This window comes from Lepisma saccharinum, chromosome 13 (genome assembly GCF_977018435.1).
Source record: "Lepisma saccharinum chromosome 13, izLepSacc3.1, whole genome shotgun sequence".
NCBI lineage: Eukaryota > Metazoa > Arthropoda > Insecta > Zygentoma > Lepismatidae > Lepisma > Lepisma saccharinum.
The window spans coordinates 15473264-15492856 of NC_139241.1; the positions used below are offsets into that span (position 1 = coordinate 15473264).

The following is a 19593-nucleotide window of genomic DNA, read 5'->3' on the forward strand; positions in this document are numbered from 1 at the left end:
CCGATGGTCAGAGTATACAGAGTTAAAAGATGTTGTAATGGAGTATACAATCTGTACGGGTAGCAGTCGTGTATTGCATCTTCACGGATTGTGTGAACCAACGGTGGGTGTTCTTTGTTCATCCTGTTATTTATATATTCTTTTCGCAATGCCTCTAGGTGAAGTGTTATATGTGGAAAACGTATTTGTGTATATAAGAGTCGAGTTGGACTTGGTAGTTTGATTCTGTATGCCAGTCGACATGCATGTCTCTCTATGATTTGTAGTCGTTCATAGAACGAGTCCTCTGCTGAGAGCCATGCTGTGTGTCCATACGTAAGTACGGGCCGAAGAAAGGCCAGATAGGTATTTAGGAGGATGTTTGCTCGAAGTCCCCAGTTCGTGCCGACAAGTCTCTTCATCAGCTGTAGTCTGTTTTTGGCTTTCTTTTTGATGTTCTGCAGGTGTGGTGTCCATGTTAGTTTTGTGTCAAATATGACACCAAGGTATTTGACGCTGTTGGTAGGTATTATGCGTGTGCCACGGATCTTAAGATCTAACAGACTTGGATTTCTTTGTATCCGTGAGCGACATCCTGTAGGAAGAAATATTATGGCTTGAGTTTTTGCGCTATTGATGGTGAGTCTCCAAGTGTCGCACCATCGTTGAAATACATTAATAGTTGGTTGCATAATGCGATTTATTGCTTGAATTGTAGAACCACAAGCCAGTAGAGCTGTATCATCAGCGTATTGGTATGTTGACACCTCAGAGAATGTTGGCATATCTGCGACATAAAGTAAGTAGAGCAGTGGAGATAAAACCGATCCTTGCGGTACTCCGGCGTTCAAGAAGATAGGGTGAGACATATTGTTATTTATTGTTACATATGCCATTCGGTTGGTAAGAAAGTTGAAAATTAAACGAATGTAACAGAGAGGAAGGCGAAACTTATGCAGTTTATATATGAGGCCGGTGTGCCACACTTTATCGAATGCCTTTTCAAGATCGAATAGTATTAAACAAGAGGGTTTAGATGTATTGTACTGGTTGTAGATTCGATTTGAGAGTCTTAGTAGGTTATCCAAGACGCTAAAGTGTGGCCTAAATCCGGCTTGGTGTATCGGGAGAAAATTATTTGACAATAAGTGAGAGTGTAATCGGCGGACTAAAATTTTTTCAAGGATTTTGCTGAGTATTGATGTTAGTTGTATAGGTCTATAGCATTTTGGATCTGTACGATCTTTATCAGGTTTCGGAAACATGAGTACTTTCGACACTTTCCATTCGACAGGGTAATATCCAGTGCGAAGGATTAAGTTGTATATCAAGGCGAGCAATGACAACATTGCTAGTGGAGCTTGCTTTATCAAAACATATGTTATGGAATCAAACCCTGGGGCAGTGTTTCTTTTGTTTCGGACTGCGTTTGTTATATCATCTGTGGTAATTAAAGTAGTAAGAGGGTGATTTGCGTTGATAGCATGATGAGGGCTGGGTTGCAGTTGTCTATTTTCAGGATGTACCTTCCTTGTTATTTGAGATTCTAATCTGCTATTAGGAGCAAGCGGAAGCGGAGGAGTAAATGTGTCTTGGAGAATTTGTGCAAATTCATTTGCCTTTTCGTAATCATTTGTAAGAGCTTGTTGTTGTGAGAGAAGAGGATACGTAGTACTTGTATGTTTTCCTGTAAGCATATGAAATCGTTTCCAGAATTTGCTAGGATGGCTTTCAGCATCAAGGTGATTGCAAGTGTTTATCCACTGACGTTGTTTGTGTGCCTTTATGTAGTTATGGACAGTTCTTATCCATTGACGGTGAACTCGCAGACATTCAGGATTCCTTGTTTGTACGTATTCCCGATAGGCACGACGTGATGCAGTCACTAGATGAAGGTATTTAGGTGGTAATTTAGGTTTAAAACTGTTCACAGTTATCTGTGGTATATGTGTACTTGCTGCTTGTTTGACTTCTGACGTGATGTTTTCTACAGCCTTATCTAGTTCGTTAGAGTTCGTTGGAGGGGTGAAATTTTGAAAGACAGTGGAGAGATCTTCTCGATAACCTTCCCAATTTGCTCTGTTATAATCATAGATCCGCTTTGGAGGAACCTGTTTGTGTTGAGTATAGTGGTGCACTGGTAGAGTTATTTTAATTGGTGCATGATCACTTCCTATCGGTGCTAGAACTTCCATGTTAATTTTGTCAGCTAAGGAAGGTGATACAAAAACTACATCGGGGGTTGTGTTACTCTCTGGACGAGTTGCAGATGGTAAATCTTGAAATATACCTGTAGTATTGTTATCGATGGTAGTGTGGAAAGCTGTTCGTTCTGCATTTGTTCGACTATGTATATTAATATCAGCTAGTATGAAGTAGTGACGGTATATAGAAGCGATATAAAGAAAGAAGTCCGTAGGTAGAGGGCTAGTGGGTCGTATATATACAGTAGCCAATGTCACATTTATACTTTTGAGATAAAGTGTGGCAATAGAATATTCCTGGTATGGTAATTGAGGTGGTAATATATTTGTTCTATAGGGAAATTTTGGCTTGATCCCTAGGGCTACTCCACCACATAATCGTTGCGCCGTTGTAGGACCAGGTGTATGTAGCAAGGAATACCTGGGTATGTAAAGGGGTGTGGCTTTGGGGATACGGGTTTCATTCAGTGCAAAGAAATGAATGTCTTCTTCCAGGAGAAGTTCCTGGAATATAGCTTTATGTTTCGGTAGAGAACGGATGTTCATAAATAGGAAATTATATTGTATATAGCCCGCCATAATTATATAAATAACAGTTAGGTTTCTAAACTTCAGTTTCCAGTGGTACAATTTGAAAATGTACATGTGGACCAGAATATGTAGCGAACAGGTGGACACGAAAAAGAGTCTTAGCTGTCTGTACTATCTGTTGTAATATATGTTGGCGTAGAAATGGGTGGATATTTTGTAGGGTTAATGTTTGAAATCTAAGTAGATCTTCAACAGTCACTGGTTGTTTCAGAGAGTTCTGTGGTGGAGTTGTAGAGTCCATAGTTCTTAATGGTACAGTTAGGTCAGGGCGTGAGGCTTCGGGGTTTGGGCGTGCAGTACAACGGTAACTATATGAGGGATGAGCCTTTTTGCACGTGTTACATTTGGGTGGTGCATTCAGATTTGTGCACTCTTTAGTCGTGTGTTGGCCAGAACAATAGCCACAGATAGGTGTTTCGGGGCAATTTGCCGTAGTGTGGACGTTGTATTTCTGGCAGCGTTCACATCGTAACGGAAGAGGTGCCCTTGAATGCGATGGTTCAACCCTATGTCGTTGGCGATATATATAAGCCCCTTCATGAAGTAAGCGATCGATTGTGCTGGAACAATCTGTTATTACTCGCATCAGGTAAGTTGGTCCGTTGTTGTTTTGGATTCGAACGCATTTTATAACTTCATGCCCTTCCAAACGTAGTTCTTCTAATACTTCTTGGTCAGCGAGTGCTGGATCTACGCCTTTAATAACGACTGACATATGAGGTGGTTTGTTTGGGGGTGGTGATTGTTTGGCAGTTTTGGGTGTCAGTTGGGATAGAGCAGCCTGTGGTCCAAAAATTTCGAACGAAACTTTGTTTCTCAAAGTGGATAGAAATTGCGGATCTCTGGATTTTATAATGATGCCATTTCTGGTGAATATAATTTGTTCTACTTGTGCTCGGGGGAGGTATTTTTGTAATTGTTGAAGGAGTAACTTAGAAGTTCTGTACTTGGGGTCGTAATTTTGTAGTAGGAAGTTGTAGACAGTGGTATTTTCTTCAGTTCGGCCATCAATTTGTGTGGTATCTCTGGGATTTAACTTTGGATTGCATGTTTGTTCGTGGTATTTTTGCTTCTTTTGTTGTTGGAGAGGGGATCGAGAGCGATCCCTAGCCGTCTTTGAATCAGCTGAGGTGCTTCTTGATTTTCCTCGGTCTTGTTTTTGTATGTTCCTGTCTCGAGCGTGTGCACCCCCAACTTGTTGGGGGAGTCCTTTATGCATGGTGAACACAGGGAGGACACCTACCGATACTTATCTTAAAATCAACAAGGCGGAAACAACAATGAGAAACAGAGTGACAAGTGCTGCAAACGGGAATTGCGTGCACAGTTTGCTCCAGATATAACTGGGTGGCAAACACAGGTTGCTCCTGTACAAGCACGTGTTGCAAGCGTGGGTTGCAAAACACGGTTTGCTTCAAAATAAGCAGTATTGATACCTCTAAGTACTGTGCCCTGGAGGATTAGTTACTGGTGACCAGAGCTCCACCGTTGAAAGTTTGGGGCTACAACCTAGTTGCGGCCACCTGAAAAGTGTCGTTCGAGCTAGATATCCCTTCGCAGCAAGGCGTTCAACAATGTACCTCGGAAACACCAAACCACTGTATAGACTGCAATTACCTCCAGTCGTCCGTTCCAAACGTACTGAAATTACAGTCACAGCGAATGTTCCAAGGGGGTTTTCTCTCGACGCACTGACGTTTCCAGGCCACCAATTTTTCCTAGCCTATGTTGCAGTTCAATTCACTGCTCATGGGAACGTGTAGGTTCCGTAGGAAATTGCTGTTTTACTTGTTGAAACATAAAACCTCGTTTTGTGTAATTTTCGTTTCTTAAAACGAGAGAATAAGGATATAAATCCGTGCCGATTTCTAATTTGCGTCATGTGCACGGACCAACGTACACAAATGATAAACCGACAGCAAATTCTGCCATCTCTCGGCCACCATTTCAACTAGTGGGAACTTGTACTTTGGCAACAAATTCCATTTCACGAAGAATTTTCAGTTTACCTGTTCTCATATGCAACACGATTACACTTTCGGGTTTCTCCCACAGGCATGCTTAATAATGTTTCGTAAAGAAACCAAACCGAAGCAAGAAAGCAAATTACCGCAGTTATTTCGGTTGTGACGGGTCACTTTCATGTCATGCGATTCTTGCACGTATATATGTAGTGATGGAATCTCGAAATTTAGTATAGATTGGGCAATAGCCATGAATATAAAACAAGATAGTTCCGTGGAAATTACTTAACGTAATAATTCTCGGCATCAAAGCAAGTTACATTTCGACAATTGTAAATTAGAGAGAAAGAAATAAGTAAAAGGAATTTTGTGTTCCAAAATTTTATTTCATACGCTAACGACTTCTTTTTCACAATGTTACTTCCATACAGGGTTGGCAAATTTGTGTTCTTTTGTTTGTTTTAACATGCTTTTAATGTTGATTTGTCGAAAAGGATATATTTTTTTAAAAAAAATAAAACTTTTAAACAAAATGCCAAGATGACATTTTTTTAAGAATAATGAAAAATAATGTATTTGTAGAACATCCAAGGATTGATTGTGTTCATATTACAAGCAAACGCTTGACTAACTTCTTAAAATACACATTTATGTTAGTCTTAAATCTCGCCTGTACGCTGTTCGAGAAGCTCCAACTAATCCAAAGTTTCCAGGCCCCACTGAGTCCAAGTGGTAACTTCTGATTAATTATCATCGTGAATGGATCTAAATCTTAAACATCTGCATAAATCATAGCCATGAATTTTAAACGTGGCCCACGGTATTCATCACCATATTTGTGTTATTTGATGTACATTTTGAACCACTGAGCAGATTCTAATGCACAATAAAGAGAATGATACTCATTTAAAGAAAACGCGTAGTTACAAAACACACAAATAATCACAAACTATCAAACGTCAAGTATCAAAATGTGTTTTAAACAAATCTTAAAAGAAACATGTTTCAAACGCTTTGTTTAAACATTTGAAATAAACAAAGAAATATGTTTTAAACGGAGAAAACATATTGTTTAAAACACTTTGTTTTGATCATGCTAACTCTATTTCCATACAATCCTCCCTGTGAAGTCATTTCCATGTTCGGCTTCGTTGTGAAATGACAAGAGCATTTGGAAAATTAGCAGCAAGCGCCCATACAGATCCTCCTGCCTGCAAATTTCAGAAAGTGAGAGATTATCAAGCTGAGCAAGAGCACACATTTCCACCTACAGTTTTCGTTGTGTTTGCTAATCGGGCTCAGTTTGTACCAAGCCTTTATAAAAAATAATATTAGACTCGTTTGTTGTTCCCCTCCACGGAAATCTTTAGTAAAAGGCGAACGATTTTTGCGTATGAAGGGAAACCAGAGTTGTTTCCAGGCCACCAATTTTTCCTAGCCTATGTTGCAGTTCTATTCACTGCTCATGGGAACGTGTAGGTTCCGTAGGAAATTGCTGTTTTACTTGTTGAAACATAAAACCTCGTTTTGTGTGATTTTCGTTTCTTGAAACGAGAGAATAAGGATATAAATCCGTGCCGATTTCTAATTTGCGTCATGTGCACGGACCAACGTACACAAATGATAAACCGACAGCAAATTCTGCCATCTCTCGGCCACCATTCCAACTAGTGGGAATTTGTACTTTGGCAACAAATTCCATTTCACGAAGAATTTTCAGTTTACCTGTTCTCATATACAAGACGATTACACTTTCGGGTTTCTCCCACAGGCATGCTTAATAATGTTTCGTAAACCAAAGCAAGAAAGAAAATTACCGCAGTTATTTCGGTTGTGACGGGTCACTTTCATGTCATGCGATTCTTGCACGTATATATGTAGTGATCGAATCTCGAAATTTACTATAGATTGGGCAATAGCCATGAATATAAAACAAGATAGTTCCGTGGAAATTACTTAACGTAATAATTCTCGGCATCAAAGCAAGTTATATTTCGACAATTGTAAATGAGAGAGAAAGAAATAAGTAAAAGGAATTTTGTGTTCCAAAATTTCCTATCATACGCTAACGACTCCTTTTTCACAATGTTACTTCCATACAGGGTTGGCAAATTTGTGTTCTTTTGTTTGTTTTAACATGCTTTTAATGTTGATTTGTCGAAAAGGATATATTTTTTTTAAAAAATAAAACTTTTAAACAAAATGCCAAGATGACATTTTTTTAAGAATAATGAAAAATAATGTATCTGTAGAACATCCAAGGATTGATTGTGTTCATATTACAAGCAAACGCTTGACTAACTTCTTAAAATACACATTTATGTTAGTCTTAAATCTCGCCTATACGCTGTTCGAGAAGCTCCAACTAATCCACAGTTTCCAGGCCCCACTGAGTCCAAGTGGTAACTTCTGATTAATTATCATCGTGAATGGATCTAAATCTTAAACATCTGCATAAATCATAGCCATGAATTTTAAACGTGGCCCACGGTATTCATCACCATATTTGTGTTATTTGATGTACATTTTGAACCACTGAGCAGATTCTAATGCACAATAAAGAGAATGATACTCATTTAAAGAAAACGCGTAGTTACAAAACACACAAATAATCACAAACTATCAAACGTCATGTATCAAAATGTGTTTTACACAAATCTGAAAAGAAACATGTTTCAAACGCTTTTTTTAAAACATTTGAAATAAACAAAGAAATATGTTTTAAACGAAGAAAACATATTGTTTAAAGCACTTTGTTTTGATCATGCTAACTCTGTTTCCATACAATCCCCCCTGTGAAGTCATTTCCATGTTCGGCTTCGTTGTGAAATGACAAGAGCATTTGGAAATTTAGCAGCAAGCGCCCATACAGATCCTCCTGCCTGCAAATTTCAGAAGGTGAGAGATTATCAAGCTGAGCAAGAGCACACATTTCCACCTACAGTTTTCGTTGTGTTTGCTAATCGGGCTCAGTTTGTACCAAGCCTTTATAAAAATAATATTAGACTCGTTTGTTGTTCCCCTCCACGTAAATCTTTAGTAAAATGCGAAAGATTTTTGCGTATGAACGGAAACCAGAGTTGTTTCCAGGCCACCAATTTTTCCTAGCCTATGTTGCAGTTCTATTCACTGCTCATGGGAACGTGTAGGTTCCGTAGGAAATTGCTGTTTTACTTGTTGAAACATAAAACCTCGTTTTGTGTGATTTTCGTTTCTTAAAACGAGAGAATAAGGATGTAAATCCGTGCCTATTTCTAATTTGCGTCATGTGCACGGACCAACGTACACAAATGATAAACCGACAGCAAATTCTGCCATCTCTCGGCCACCATTTCAACTAGTGGGAACTTGTACTTTGGCAACAAATTTCATTTCACAAAGAATTTTCAGTTTACCTGTTCTCATATACAAAACTATTACACTTTCGGGTTTCTCCCACAGGCATGCTTAATAATGTTTCGTAAAGAAACCAAACCGAAGCAAGAAAGAAAATTACCGCAGTTATTTCGGTTGTGACGGGTCAATTTAATGTCATGCGATTCTTGCACGTATATATGTAGTGATGGAATCTCGAAATTTAGTATAGATTGGGCAATAGCCATGAATATAAAACAAGATATTTCCGTGGAAATTACTTAACGTAATAATTCTCGGCATCAAAGCAAGTTACATTTCGACAATCGTAAATTAGAGAGAAAGAAATAAGTAAAAGGAATTTTGTGTTCCGAAATTTCCTATCATACGCTAACGACTTCTTTTTCACAATGTTACTTCCATACAGGGTTGGCAAATTTGTGTTCTTTTGTTTGTTTTAACATGCTTTTAATGTTGATTTGTCGAAAAGGATATTTTTTTTAAAAAAAATAAAACTTTTAAACAAAATGCCAAGATGACATTTTTTTAAGAATAATGAAAAATAATATATTTGTAGAACATCCAAGGATTGATTGTGTTCATATTACAAGCAAACGCTTGACTAACTTCTTAAAATACACATTTATGTTAGTCTTAAATCTCGCCTGTACGCTGTTCGAGAAGCTCCAACTAATCCACAGTTTCCAGGCCCCACTGAGTCCAAGTGGTAGCTTCTGATTAATTATCATCGTGAATGGATCTAAATCTTAAACATCTGCATAAATCTTAGCCATGAATTTTAAACGTGGCCCACGGTATTCATCACCATATGTGTGTTATTTGATGTACATTTTGAACCACTGAGCAGATTCTAAAGCACAATGAAGAGAATGATACACATTTAAAGAAAACGCGTAGTTACAAAACACACAAATAAGCACAAACTATCAAACGTCAAGTATCAAAATGTGTTTTAAACAAATCTGAAAAGAAACATGTTTCAAACGCTTTGTTTAAACATTTGAAATAAACAAAGAAATATGTTTTAAACGGAGAAAACATATTGTTTAAAACACTTTGTTTTGATCATGCTAACTCTGTTTCCATACAATCCTCCCTGTGAAGTCATTTCCATGTTCGGCTTCGTTGTGAAATGACAAGAGCATTTGGAAATTTAGCAGCAAGCGCCCATACAGATCCTCCTGCCTGCAAATTTCAGAAGGTGAGAGATTATCAAGCTGAGCAAGAGCACACATTTCTACCTACAGTTTTCGTTGTGTTTGCTAATCGGGCTCAGTTTGTACCAAGCCTTTATAAAAAATAATATTAGACTCGTTTGTTGTTCCCCTCCACGGAAATCTTTAGTAAAAGGCGAAAGATTTTGCGTATGAAGGGAAACCAGAGTTGTTTCCAGGCCACGATTTTTTCCTAGCCTATGTTGCAGTTCTATTCACTGCTCATGGGAACGTGTAGGTTCCGTAGGAAATTGCTGTTTTACTTGTTGAAACATAAAACCTCGTTTTGTGTGATTTTCGTTTCTTAAAAAGAGAAAATAAGGATATAAATCCGTGCCGATTTCTAATTTGCGTCATGTGCACGGACCAACGTACACAAATGATAAACCGACAGCAAATTCTGCCATCTCTCGGCCCCCATTTCAACTAGTGGGAACTTGTACTTTGGCAACAAATTCCATTTCACGAAGAATTTTCAGTTTACCTGTTCTCATATACAAGACGATTACACTTTCGGGTTTCTCCCACAGGCATGCTTAATAATGTTTCGTAAAGAAACCAAACCGAAGCAAGAAAGAAAATTACCGCAGATATTTCGGTTGTGACGGGTCACTTTAATGTCATGCGATTCTTGCACGTATATATGTAGTGATCGAATCTCGAAATTTACTATAGATTGGGCAATAGCCATGAATATAAAACAAGATAGTTCCGTGGAAATTACTTAACGTAATAATTCTCGGCATCAAAGCAAGTTACATTTCGACAATTGTAAATTAGAGAGAAAGAAATAAGTAAAAGGAATTTTGTGTTCCAAAATTTCCTATCATACGCTAACGACTCCTTTTTCACAATGTTACTTCCATACAGGGTTGGCAAATTTGTGTTCTTTTGTTTGTTTTAACATGCTTTTAATGTTGATTTGTCGAAAAGGATATATTTTTTTTAAAAAATAAAACTTTTAAACAAAATGCCAAGATGACATTTTTTTAAGAATAATGAAAAATAATGTATCTGTAGAACATCCAAGGATTGATTGTGTTCATATTACAAGCAAACGCTTGACTAACTTCTTAAAATACACATTTATGTTAGTCTTAAATCTCGCCTATACGCTGTTCGAGAAGCTCCAACTAATCCACAGTTTCCAGGCCCCAATGAGTCCAAGTGGTAGCTTCTGATTAATTATCATCGTGAATGGATCTAAATCTTAAACATCTGCATAAATCATAGCCATGAATTTTAAACGTGGCCCACGGTATTCATCACCATATGTGTGTTATTTGATGTACATTTTGAACCACTGAGCAGATTCTAATGCACAATGAAGAGAATGATACTCATTTAAAGAAAACGCGTAGTTTCAAAACACACAAATAATCACTAACTATCAAACGTCAAGTATCAAAATGTGTTTTAAACAAATCTGAAAAGAAACATGTTTCAAACGCTTTGTTTAAACATTTGAAATAAACAAAGAAATATGTTTTAAACGGAGAAAACATATTGTTTAAAACACTTTGTTTTGATCATGCTAACTCTATATCCATACAATCCTCCCTGTGAAGTCATTTCCATGTTCGGCTTCGTTGTGAAATGACAAGAGCATTTGGAAATTTAGCAGCAAGCGCCCATACAGATCCTCCTGCCTGCAAATTTCAGAAGGTGAGAGATTATCAAGCTGAGCAAGAGCACACATTTCCACCTACAGTTTTCGTTGTCTTTGCTAATCGGGCTCAGTTTGTACCAAGCCTTTATAAAAAATAATATTAGACTCGTTTGTTGTTCCCCTCCACGGAAATCTTTAGTAAAAGGCGAAAGATTTTTGCGTATGAAGAGAAACCAGAGTTTTTTCCATGCCTTTTTTTTTTTTTTTTTTTTCCCGTTCATCCGTTTAGAGGGTTATGTCCCTCTCTTCGGTACGTGCTGATACTTTTAAATATATAATAATAATAATAGATAGGCTAAGTGCACTTTTTCTATTTTTGGGATTATGAAATGAACACTAACCTGGTCTTGAAATGACCTTGGATTTTCATTGCTATATTATATAACACCCTACTTTCATTCTTATGTTAGTAAATAAATACCCTTTCTTGTAGTTTGATTATTAGTTGCAATATGAAGGGTATAAATGTGGTCGTAATTGTGGTGGATGATGAATGGTGTATAGTTCATAATCAGGATGTCTGGGCCCGATGGTCAGAGTATACAGAGTTAAAAGATGTTGTAATGGAGTATACAATCTGTACGGGTAGCAGTCGTGTATTGCATCTTCACGGATTGTGTGAACCAACGGTGGGTGTTCTTTGTTCATCCTGTTATTTATATATTCTTTTCGCAATGCCTCTAGGTGAAGTGTTAAATGTGGAAAACTTATTCGTGTATATAAGAGTCGAGTTGGGCTTGGTAGTTTGATTCTGTATGCCAGTCGACATGCATGTCTCTCTATGATTTGTAGTCGTTCATAGAACGAGTCCTCTGCTGAGAGCCATGCTGTGTGTCCATACGTAAGTACGGGCCGAAGAAAGGCCAGATAGGTATTTAGGAGGATGTTTGCTCGAAGTCCCCAATTCGTGCCGACAAGTCTCTTCATCAGCTGTAGTCTGTTTTTGGCTTTCTTTTTGATGTTCTGCAGGTGTGGTGTCCATGTTAGTTTTGTGTCAAATATGACACCAAGGTATTTGACGCTGTTGGTAGGTATTATGCGTGTGCCACGGATCTTAAGATCTAACAGACTTGGATTTCTTTGTATCCGTGAGCGACATCCTGTAGGAAGAAATATTATGGCTTGAGTTTTTGCGCTATTGATGGTGAGTCTCCAAGTGTCGCACCATCGTTGAAATACATTAATAGCTGGTTGCATAATGCGATTTATTGCTTGAATTGTAGAACCACAAGCCAGTAGAGCTGTATCATCAGCGTATTGGTATGTTGACACCTGAGAGAATGTTGGCATATCTGCGACATAAAGTAAGTAGAGCAGTGGAGATAAAACCGATCCTTGCGGTACTCCGGCGTTCAAGAAGATAGGGTGAGACATATTGTTATTTATTGTTACATATGCCATTCGGTTGGTAAGAAAGTTGAAAATTAAACGAATGTAACAGAGAGGAAGGCGAAACTTATGCAGTTTATATATGAGGCCGGTGTGCCACACTTTATCGAATGCCTTTTCAAGATCGAATAGTATTAAACAAGAGGGTTTAGATGTATTGTACTGGTTGTAGATTCGATTTGAGAGTCTTAGTAGGTTATCCAAGACGCTAAAGTGTGGCCTAAATCCGGCTTGGTGGATCGGGAGAAAATTATTTGACGATAAGTGAGAGTGTAATCGGCGGACTAAAATTTTTTCAAGGATTTTGCTGAGTATTGATGTTAGTTGTATAGGTCTATAGCATTTTGGATCTGTACGATCTTTATCAGGTTTCGGAAACATGAGTACTTTCGACACTTTCCATTCGACAGGGTAATATCCAGTGCGAAGGATTAAGTTGTATATCAAGGCGAGAAATGACAACATTGCTAGTGGAGCTTTCTTTATCAAAACATATGTTATGGAATCAAACCCTGGGGCAGTGTTTCTTTTGTTTCGGACTGCGTTTGTTATATCATCTGTGGTAATTAAAGTAGTAAGAGGGTGATTTGCGTTGGTAGCATGATGAGGGCTGGGTTGCAGTTGTCTATTTTCAGGATGTACCTTCCTTGTTATTTGAGATTCTAATCTGCTATTAGGAGCAAGTGGAAGCGGAGGAGTAAATGTGTCTTGGAGAATTTGTGCAAATTCATTTGCCTTTTCGTAATCATTTGTAAGAGCTTGTTGTTGTGAGAGAAGAGGATACGTAGTACTTGTATGTTTTCCTGTAAGCATATGAAATCGTTTCCAGAATTTGCTAGGATGGCTTTCAGCATCAAGGTGATTGCAAGTGTCGATCCACTGACGTTGTTTGTGTGCCTTTATGTAGTTATGGACAGTTCTTATCCATTGACGGTGAACTCGCAGACATTCAGGATTCCTTGTTTGTACATATTCCCGATAGGCACGACGTGATGCAGTCACTAGATGAAGGTATTTAGGTGGTAGTTTAGGTTTAAAACTGTTCACAGTTATCTGTGGTATATGTGTACTTGCTGCTTGTTTGACTTCTGTCGTGATGTTTTCTACAGCCTTATCTAGCTCGTTAGAGTTCGTTGGAGGGGTGAAATTTTGAAAGACAGTGGAGAGATCTTCTCGATAACCTTCCCAATTTGCTCTGTTATAATCATAGATCCGCTTTGGAGGAACCTGTTTGTGTTGAGTATAGTGGTGCACTGGTAGAGTTATTTTAATTGGTGCATGATCACTTCCTATCGGTGCTAGGACTTCTATGTTAATTTTGTCAGCTAAGGAAGGTGATACAAAAACTACATCGGGGGTTGTGTTACTCTCTGGACGAGTTGCAGATGGTAAATCTTGAAATATACCTGTAGTATTGTTATCGATGGTAGTGTGGAAAGCTGTTCGTTCTGCATTTGTTCGGCTATGTATATTAATATCAGCTACTATGAAGTAGTGACGGTATGTAGAAGCGATATAAAGAAAGAAGTCCGTAGGTAGAGGGCTAGTGGGTCGTATATATACAGTAGCCAATGTCACATTTATACTTTTGAGATAAAGTGTAGCAATTGAATATTCTTGGTATGGAAATTGAAGTGGTAATATATTTGTTCTATAGGGAAATTTTGGCTTGATCCCCAGGGCTACTCCACCACATAATCGTTGCGCCGTTGTAGGACCAGGTGTATGTAGCAAGGAATACCTGGGTATGTAAAGGGGTGTGGCTTTGGGGATACGGGTTTCATTCAGTGCAAAGAAATGAATGTCTTCTTCCAGGAGAAGTTCCTGGAATATAGCTTTATGTTTCGGTAGAGAACGGATGTTCATAAATAGGAAATTATAATGTATATATCCCGCCATAAATGTATGAATAACAGTTAGGTTTCTAAACTTCAGTTTCCAGTGGTACAATTTGAAAATGTACATGTGGACCAGAATATGTAGCGAACAGGTGGACTCGAAAAAGAGTCTTAGCTGTCTGTACTATCTGTTGTAATATATGTTGGCGTAGAAATGGGTGGATATTTTGGAGGGTTAATGTTTGAAATCTAAGTAGATCTTCAACAGTCACTGGTTGTTTCAGAGAGTTCTGTGGTGGAGTTGTAGTATCCATAGTTCTTAATGGTACAGTTAGGTCAGGGCGTGAGGCTTCGGGGTTTGGGCGTGCCGCACAACGGTAACTATATGAGGGATGATCCTGTTTGCACGTGTTACATTTGGGTGGTGCATTCAGATTTGTGCACTCTTTAGTCGTGTGTTGGCCAGAGCAATAGCCACAGATAGGTGTTTCGGGGCAATTTGCCGTAGTGTGGGCGTTGTATTTCTGGCAGCGTTCACATCGTAACGGAAGAGGTGCCCTTGAATGCGATGGTTCAACCCTGTGTCGTTGGCGATATATATAAGCCCCTTCATGAAGTAAGCGATCGATTGTGCTGGAACAGTCTGTTATTACTCGCATCAGGTAAGTTGGTCCGTTGTTGTTTTGGATTCGAACGCATTTTATAACTTCATGCCCTTCCAAACGTAGTTCTTCTAATACTTCTTGGTCAGCGAGTTCTGGATCTACGCCTTTAATAACGACTGACATATGAGGTGGTTTGTTTGGGGGTGGTGATTGTTTGGCAGTTTTGGGTGTCAGTTGGGATAGAGCAGCCTGTGGTCCAAAAATTTCGAACGAAACTTTGTTTCTCAAGGTGGATAGAAATTGCGGATCTCTGGATTTGATAATGATGCCATTTCTGGTGAATATAATTTGTTCTACTTGTGCTCGGGGGAGGTATTTTTGTAACTGTTGAAGGAGCAACTTAGGAGTTCTGTACTTGGGGTCGTAATTTTGTAGTAGGAAGTTGTAGACAGTGGGATTTTCTTCAGTTCGGTCATCAATTTGTGTGGTATCTCTGGGATTTAACTTTGGATTGCGTGTTTGTTCTTGATATTTTTGTTTCTTTTGTAGTTGAAGAGGAGATCGAGAGCGATCCCTGGGTGTTTTTGAATCGGCTGAAGTGCTTCTTGAGTTGCCTCGGTCTTGTTTTTGGATTATCCTGCCTCGAGAGTTTGCACCCCCAACTTGTTGGGGGAGCCCTTTATGCATGGTGAGCGAAGGGAGGCAACCTAGTAATCCTTTTCGAAGACGAAACAATTAGGAGACAGAGTTATTTCAGGTGTTACAAAAATAAGCAAAGTACAAGGTGCTGCAAACGTGGATTGTAGCACAGTTCGCTTCTAGTTAAGCAGAGTACAAAGTGCTGCAAACGTGGATTGTAGCACAGTTCGCTTCCAGTTAAGCAGAATACAAAGTGCTGTAAACGTGGATTGCAGCACAGTTCGCGATGCACAATCAAGGCTTCAGTTGTCACCGTTAGGTTTCCACCTTGATTCTCGGGGATTGGGCCTCCCCGGATGCCATGATGTTTCCATGCCACCAATTTTTCCTAGCCTATGTTGCAGTTCTATTCACTGCTCATGGGAACGTGTAGGTTCCGTAGGAAATTGCTGTTTTACTTGTTGAAACATAAAACCTCGTTTTGTGTGATTTTCGTTTCTTAAAACGAGAGAATAAGGATATAAATCCTTGCCGATTTCTAATTTGCGTCATTTGCAGGGACCAACGTACACAAATGATAAACCGACAGCAAATTCTGCCATCTCTCGGCCACCATTTCAACTAGTGGGAACTTGTACTTTGGCAACAGATTCCATTTCACGAAGAAATTTCAGTTTAACTGTTCTCATGTGCAAGACGATTACACATTCGGGTTTCTCCCACAGGCATGCTTGATAATGTTTCGTAAAGAAACCAAACCGAAGCAAGAAAGAAAATTACCGCAGTTATTTCGGTTGTGACGGTTCACTTTCATGTCATGCTATTCTTGCACGTATATATGTAGTGATGGAATCTCGAAATTTAGTATAGATTGGGCAATAGCCATGAATATAAAACAAGATAGTTCCGTGGAAATTACTTAACGTAATAATTCTCGGCATCAAAGCAAGTTACATTTCGACAATTGTAAATTAGAGAGAAAGAAATAAGTAAAAGGAATTTTGTGTTCCAAATTTTCCAATCATACGCTAACGACTCCTTTTTCACAATGTTACTTCCATACAGGGTTGGCAAATTTGTGTTCTTTTGTTTGTTTTAACATGCTTTTAATGTTGATTTGTCGAAAAGGATATATTTTTTTAAAAAAATAAAACTTTTAACTCTTTCACTGCGGAATTCTCTGGCACACAATATCCCTTGGCTGCGTAATTAAATTTGAAAATATATTTTATTTATAAACAAATAATTTTCACAATTACATTGCATTATATATGAGAGAGAACTTACAAAAGTCATTCCTTGCACTTGAAAACCATTCTGTAGTCCCTGGTGGTATGATATTTTGAAATTTTGAAAAAACAACAACATTTTTTTAGAAACAACAATTTTACAAACATTTTTTTAGAGACAATAATTTTACACAATTACATTGCAAAATATGTTATAGAGAACTTACAAAAGTCATTCCTTGCACTGGTAAACCATTCTGTACGTATACCCTGGTGGTATGATATTTTGAAAAATTTTGAAATTTTGAAAAAAAAACAAAAAACATCTGTTCCATGATGTTACGGACGGAGGTACAAATTCTTCATCAGACACTACACAATCACTGTCACCACTTGAAGTCTCATAAAAACTGTCGCTATTATCGTCACAACTTAATTCACCTTCTGATTCTGAGTCGGCAAATAACAGTTGAGTAACATCATTATCAGACAAGTGTTGACAACTTGACGAAGTCATGTTGTTTACATTCGAACATGCATTTGAAACTGACATGTCAGAGAAACTCAACGCTCGTATGTCAAAGAATTCTAAACGGAGGCGTAATTAGTGACATCATACGGATAAAAACAAAACTACAAGTTCAAATAGTTCCAAATACTATCAACAGATGTCAGAAGGCTACTAAAAGCGACGTACTGCAGAAATGCGACACCCACAGCGAGTGGGAGTACGAAGTCGCAATAATGCGACTTCCGCAGAGCAAGGCACCTGGCGTGCTGTGCATAAATGCGACGACCGCAGCGAAAGAGTTAAACAAAATGCCAAGATGACATTTTTTTAAGAATAATGAAAAATAATGTATCTGTAGAACATCCAAGGATTGATTGTGTTCATATTACAAGCAAACGCTTGACTAACTTCTTAAAATACACATTTATGTTAGTCTTAAATCTCGCCTATACGCTGTTCGAGAAGCTCCAACTAATCCACAGTTTCCAGGCCCCACTGAGTCCAAGTGGTAGCTTCTGATTAATTATCATCGTGAATGGATCTAAATCTTAAACATCTGCATAAATCATAGCCATGAATTTTAAACGTGGCCCACGGTATTCATCACGATTAGTGTGTTATTTGATGTACATTTTGATCCACTGAGAAGATTCTAATGCACAATGAGGAAAATGATACTCATTTAAAGAAAACGCGTAGTTACAAAACACACAAATAATCACAAACTATCAAACGTCATGTATCAAAATGTGTTTTAAACAAATCTGAAAAGAAACATGTTTCAAACGCTTTTTTTAAAACATTTGAAATAAACAAAGAAATATGTTTTAAACGAAGAGAACACATTGTTTAAAGCACTTTGTTTTGATCATGCTAACTCTGTTTCCATACAATCCCCCCTGTGAAGTCATTTCCATGTTCGGCTTCGTTGTGAAATGACAAGAGCATTTGGAAATTTAGCAGCAAGCGCCCATACAGATCCTCCTGCCTGCAAATTTCAGAAGGTGAGAGATTATCAAGCTGAGCAAGAGCACACATTTCCACCTACAGTTTTCGTTGTGTTTGCTAATCGGGCTCAGTTTGTACCAAGCCTTTATAAAAAATAATATTAGACTCGTTTGTTGTTCCCCTCCACGGAAATCTTTAGTAAAAGGCGAAAGATTTTTGCGTATGAAGGGAAACCAGAGTTGTTTCCAGGCCACCAATTTTTCCAAGCCTATGTTGCAGTTCTATTCACTGCTCATGGGAACGTGTAGGTTCCGTAGGAAATTGCTGTTTTACTTGTTGAAACATAAAACCTCGTTTTGTGTGATTTTCGTTTCTTAAAACGAGAGAATAAGGATATAAATCCGTGCCGATTTCTAATTTGCGTCATGTGCACGGACCAACGTACACAAATGATAAACCGACAGCAAATTCTGCCATCTCTCGGCCACCATTTCAACTAGTGGGAACTTGTACTTTGGCAACAAATTCCATTTCACGAAGAATTTTCAGTTTACCTGTTCTCATATGCAACACGATTACACTTTCGGGTTTCTCCCACAGGCATGCTTAATAATGTTTCGTAAAGAAACCAAACCGAAGCAAGAAAGAGAATTACCGCAGTTATTTCGGTTGTGACGGGTCACTTTCATGTCATGCTATTCTTGCACGTATATATGTAGTGATGGAATCTCGAAATTTAGTATAGATTGGGCAATAGCCATGAATATAAAACAAGATAGTTCCGTGGAAATTACTTAACGTAATAATTCTCGGCATCAAAGCAAGTTACATTTCGAAGTAGTTGTATTGACTGTATTATAAGGACAACAAATGATGTGCCCCCTCAGATTGATTTTCCCACACTTAAAACAATGGCAAATCGGGCATATGCCCCAATCGGCCAAGTGTGGAACTCTGTCTAATCCAAGATTTTTGTAAAAATGCTCTGAAACTACAGTGTACAAATGATGAGCCCCCTCAGATTGATTTGCCCATACTTACAAAAGTTGCATCAGCCAGATTTTTGTCCATAAGCTTGTTAAAAATTGATATTGTTTTTGGATACACCTGAAATTAAGGCAAAAACCCATACCTACCCACTCATATTTACTTCCGGTTTAAGTTCAATTGGATATCAGGTTCAATTTGTTTATCTAATATTAAAACAATGCAATATGCAGAGACTCTCTAGAATTGCTCTGTGACCCTCTCATTTCTTACATCATAAACATATGATTTTTCTCCTATGAGAATAACACTACATATGGTGTCATTAGGTAATGCCTCATGGAATTCACAGATAATTTTAATATTTGTTCTGTCATTCACCACAACTTGTTTTCTTTTTGAAGTGTGGATTACAAACATGGGTCTCTGTGCTTTGAATTCATCTGGTGTG

At 38.2% G+C, this 19593-nt stretch overlaps 5 non-coding genes across 5 annotated transcripts; all 5 read right to left on the reverse strand.

The window, feature by feature from the left end:
- Positions 1-6033: 6033 nt before the first annotated feature.
- Positions 6034-6151, reverse strand: LOC145997803 (U5 spliceosomal RNA). The gene has a single exon (XR_014443194.1). It is a non-coding gene; the product is annotated as a U5 spliceosomal RNA (small nuclear RNA).
- Positions 6152-7703: 1552 nt separating this feature from the next.
- LOC145997853 (U5 spliceosomal RNA) lies at positions 7704-7821 on the reverse strand. Its single transcript, XR_014443241.1, has one exon. It is a non-coding gene; the product is annotated as a U5 spliceosomal RNA (small nuclear RNA).
- A 1561-nt stretch (positions 7822-9382) lies between these two features.
- Positions 9383-9499, reverse strand: LOC145997792 (U5 spliceosomal RNA). The gene has a single exon (XR_014443183.1). It is a non-coding gene; the product is annotated as a U5 spliceosomal RNA (small nuclear RNA).
- A 1561-nt stretch (positions 9500-11060) lies between these two features.
- On the reverse strand, positions 11061-11178 carry LOC145997857 (U5 spliceosomal RNA). The gene has a single exon (XR_014443245.1). It is a non-coding gene; the product is annotated as a U5 spliceosomal RNA (small nuclear RNA).
- Positions 11179-18279: 7101 nt separating this feature from the next.
- LOC145997537 (U5 spliceosomal RNA) lies at positions 18280-18397 on the reverse strand. The gene has a single exon (XR_014442940.1). It is a non-coding gene; the product is annotated as a U5 spliceosomal RNA (small nuclear RNA).
- Between the last annotated feature and the right edge of the window lie 1196 nt (positions 18398-19593).